We start from the raw sequence: 4,684 nt of genomic DNA on the forward strand, positions 1-4,684 counted from the left end.
GGATCTCGAGAGCTCGACCTCAGCTTCTTCCCAGCCAGAAGAGGCACGGACACGCTGGCTGAGTTCCACAGGGAACGCGCCCTTATCTGCGGATGAAGATTTTGAGAAGCTACTTTGGGAAATCTCAGGAGGCAGACTGGAAGCCGAAATCGACTTAGACCCAGGGAAGGACGAGGATGACCTCCTCCTTGAACTCTCCGAGATGATTGACAGTTGAACTGCGTAGTCCTGTGGAATAATTAAAAAAAAAAAAAAATTAAAACTGTTCTTCTTGTTGGATACCCCGAGGTCATCGTTTTTCTAACTGAGGCTTTGCAATGAGACTTAAAGCACAGTCCGAAGTGGTAGAAATTGGCAGGATCTGCGCTCAGTTGTCCTAAATTTCCCTGCTGGTCAGAGTTAAGGTCTTGTGCATCCGTTCTGTAACTATAGGTGGTTACCTTCGATATCGAGAGGACAAAGCACTTCTTTTGGCACAGAAAGATCTCCATTGGCACGCCATGGTGGCTGCAAATCGATCTTCTGATGGAGCGATGCTCTGAAGGCTTAAACGTAAAGCTTCTTCCTTCCTCCGCCCTTGGCACAACTCGATGTTGGGCACATTGTGAAGCTTCGGTGTTCTGATTTCTCGGACAGTTGATAGCCAAATCCTGGAGTTACTATGTCAACTCTTGACTTTGACTCGTGTATGCCATTGTTTTGACTGTACCTGTGTCAGATGATGAAGCTGTAGGGGTGGGAGGGAGCAGAATCGTGATTCCAGTGTGTTGTGGACCAAACTTGCTGCCAGGAGTGGGGGTGGGGGTCAGCCCACCCAGCCTTCCTTTCAATTATCAGGGAGGATCAAATGGTGAAAAGCAGCAGCTCTGCCATGCGGCTCCGCTACCCCCACTCCCTTCTCTTGTGCTGTACCAAAGTTCCCCAGGCTTTGGTTGGTGCTTTTTGCTGGTGTGAGGACTCCGGGGCGAGCAGTCGGGACTCTGCCGCAGTCACGGGGTCGATGAAGGGTTGTTTAAGTGCCTCTTGGTTTTAAAACTTGCTCCCCTGAGCTGCTGGCTCTGCTGCCTGCTACAGCAAATGTTCGGGTGCCATCAGCATCGCACTTGGGCGTGGGCACTGACCCTGCGGAGGACAGAGCTGAGATTCGGGTGTATTGTGTACCCTGCCACCAGCCATCGTTTTTTTTCCCCTAGCAGAGCAATTTTGAATTATTTTCCGAACTTTTCGCGGCACGGTAGGCACTTCCCGCTAGGATTTGTGAAGCTGTGGGGGCCCTCAGGCATTTGCTGCTGGCAGAGGAAAAGCGCTTGTCGAATTTGTTGTAAATACTTAATGTTTGGACAAAACCACGCGTCTCTGTGTGTGTGTGTGTGTGTGCTGTGACGCCCCGGCCCCACCAGGGAAAACCTCCGCCGACGAAACTGCTGCTGGAGCTCACGCAGGCCTTCATCGTGCCGAAGGACTTCATGGGGACTTCTGCCGGCTCAGAAATGGGGGAGAAAAAGCAAACTCAGGAGGAGGAGAGCTCAGAGACTGCGCCCACCTGCCCTCGCTTTCCCTTCACCCCAAGAAGCCCTGTTCTACCATCAGCCTTGGCCTCTTCTGCCTGCGGTGCTGGGAGCGGGAGCGGCGAGGCGGCAGCAGCCATGGCGTACCGCGGGCAGGGCCAGAAGGTGCAGAAGGTGATGGTGCAGCCCATCGTATCCTTCCTGCGGCTGGGGGGTGCCGGGGAGGTGGGTGGGGGGCGGCTCGGACCTCAGGGGGCTCGGCCCGGGCCTTGAGGCCTTGTCGCGGGGCCCTGAGGCCTCGCTGTGGGGTTTGGGGCCTTGTCCCGAGCCCGGAACTGTCGTCCCCGTGCTGAGCCCTTAACGCAGCGCCCCAGAACCTCATCTTCCGCTACCTTGCTCAAAATACCTTCTATTCCTACATCCAGATCGTTTATAAAAATATTGAAGAGTACCGGCCCTAAAATGGAGCCTTGAGGGACCCCACTGGTGACCGCCCGCCAGCCTGATTCAGCCCCATTTACCATAACCCTTTGGGCCCTGCCCGTTAGCCAATTGCTCACCCATCGTATGATGTTTTTATTTAGCTGTATTGTGGAAATGTCAGATTGCTCATTGGAACTGCCCCTGAGAGTTGCTCCTCGGAGCGTTTGGGAGCTGTCGTGGCTGTGGCTAGCAGGTATTTCTGAACACATGAGAGAACAAAAGTGCTCAGTGTTTGTGGCCCGCCTTACTCTCCTCCTTCGTTCTGCAGAGGTCGAGGATCCAGGTGTGGCTCTATGAGCAGGTGAACATGCGGATAGAAGGCTGCATCATCGTGAGTATCCGCACGTCCCCATGTTACATCTTTCATTTTCCCTCGTTCACAATCGTGTTTTTTGGTCAAGAAAAGTTATCACAAGGAAAAAGAGATTTGTACTTCTCTGCCTTTCCCCTCGCCCTGCCCTTCCCTCCCGCTCCTGAGCCCTTCGTCAGGCCTTGCTGGGCCCTCTGTCCGGCTGTCTGTCTGTCCGTCCATCTGACCCTCTGGCCATCTGTCCCACCACCCTGCCCCGTCCCTGCGCTCTCCCTAAGGAAGCAAAGAGTCCCCGGGCTGCCTTCATGGGGTGGGGGGGGGGAGAGAGGGGAGGTTCTGCTGAGAAAAAAATGAAAGATTTCCCCCTTAACGGGCGCCTTGCGAGTTATTTCTGTTATAAGTTGCCCCCTTAATTAATTTTCAGAGAGCATTGCATTAATAATAGAAAGGAATTTATTGAGTAAGCAACAGCAAGCAAAACAGCGCTGGGCGGCCGGGGAGTCTCGGCTCCGCCAACGGCGCGCACCTCACCCCCGCCAGGGTCCCTTTTTATATCTTGGTGATTTCAGGATTATGCAGCACATCCTGGTGTATTCTGTGACTGTGCACACTGTTGCTAGGGGGGTCGTCTCTGTCCCTCTGGTGGTCGTGAAGATGAAGGCCGTAGTCTTCCTCGGCGTTGTGGTTCAACTTCTTGTTTTTATTTGGTCATGTTGGCCCAGCGTGAGACAGGAAGGCAGGATGCTGATACACTTTGATAAGTTTAGCAGCTTATCAGGAGATGTTACGTGAGCTTTGCAGCAGTGTTTTTGAACAAAAGAGGCAACTGAGATGCAGAAGGAGAGAAGGGGAGGGGGTTCTCTTTTTTGTTACATGAAGCAAAAGGATTTTCATAGTGTCTAGCCAAGCATTATACATCTTATTTCAGCAGGGAGCTTTTGCAACTTCTGCTCCTCAAACAGAACTCCTTGTTTTTATAATACAAAAGACAAGGAACAAACGTTTATGGTGTATTAAAGTCAGGGCCCTAAAAGGAGGGGTTTGGGCCCTAAAGAGAGGGTCAGGGCCCTAAAGAGAGGGGTTTGGGCCCTAAAGAGAGGGGTTTGGGGCCTAAGAGAGGGTCAGGGCCCTAAAAGGAGGGGTTTGGGCACTAAAAGGAGGGGCTTGGGCTTGAAAGAGAAGAAGGGTTTGGGCCAGTAAGCAAGGGGTTTGGGCCCTGAAGAATAGGTTTTTTTGCTGTGTTTTTTTTTTTTTTTTTTTTTTTTTTTTTTTTTTTTGCCCTGAGGAGTAGGGCTTGGGGCCTAAATAGAAGAAGGGCTTGGGCCCTAAAAAGAGGGCTTTGGGCCTGAAAGTGAGGGGTTTGGCCCCTGAAGTGAAGGGTTCGGGTCCTGAAGAGAAGAGTTTGGGGCCTAAAAAGAAGGGTTGGGGCCCTAAGGAGAAGGGTTTGGAGCATAAGGGGAAGAAGGGCTTTGGGCCAAAAAAGAAGGGCTTGGGCCCTAAAGAGAGGGGTTTGGGCCCTAAAGAGAAGTCTTTGGGGCCTAAAAAGAAGAAGGGTTTGGGCCCGAAAGTGAAGGTTTTGGGACCGAAATGGAAGAAGAGTTTGAGGCCAAAAAAGAAGGGTTGGGGCCTATAGAGCGGGGTGGTTGTGCTCTAAAGAGAGGGGTTTGGGCCCTAATGAGAAGGGTTTGAGCCCTAAATAGGAGGCAGGAGGCTCTGAAAGTGATGGTGGAAGCCCTCTGAAGGAAGTTTTGGACCCCAAAATGAGGTACAGGATGCTGGAAATAACAGTGATCTAAAAAAAAATTAGTCTTTGGGCCATAAAGAGCTGGATCTGGATCCTAACTTGAGGTTTTGGATAGTAAAACAGACGCTTTGATCTTAAAACCAGTGAACTGGGCTCTCAAAAGCAGTTTGGGTCTAAAGAGAGGGGTTTGGGGCCTAAAGAGAGGGGTTTGGGGCCTAAAGAGAAGAAGGGTTTGGGCCCGAAAGTGAAGGTTTTGGGACCGAAATGGAAGAAGAGTTTGAGGCCAAAAAGGAAGGGTTGGGGCCTATAGAGCGGGGTGGTTGTGCTCTAAAGAGAAGGGCTTGGGCCCTAAAGAGAGGGGTTTGGGCCCCAAAGAGAGGGGTTTGGGCCCTAAATAGGAGGCAGGAGGCTCTAAAAGTGGGGGTGGAAGCCCTTACAAGGATGTCTTGGGCCCCAAAATGAGGCATAGGAGACTGGAAATAACACTGATCTAAAGAATTACCCCTCTCAAAAAAACCCAAAGTTCTGTCGGTCGCACCAGTCCTGAAACCGTATCCCCCAAATCGATCACACAATCCCCAAATCCCAACCCCGATTCCCAAATCCAATCCCCAAATCCCCACGCCGGTCCCCCCAAAT

At 51.8% G+C, this 4,684-nt stretch overlaps 1 long non-coding RNA gene across 1 annotated transcript; it reads left to right on the plus strand.

Annotated features, from left to right (window-relative positions):
• On the plus strand, nt 1-2,364 carry LOC311425563. Its single transcript, XR_014686376.1, has 3 exons — nt 1-1,700; nt 1,883-2,184; nt 2,260-2,364. It is a non-coding gene; the product is annotated as an uncharacterized lncRNA (long non-coding RNA).
• Nucleotides 2,365-4,684: the final 2,320 nt, after the last annotated feature.

The sequence above is a fragment of the Aythya ferina genome (assembly GCF_964211825.1).
Source record: "Aythya ferina genome assembly, chromosome: 32".
Lineage (NCBI taxonomy): Eukaryota > Metazoa > Chordata > Aves > Anseriformes > Anatidae > Aythya > Aythya ferina.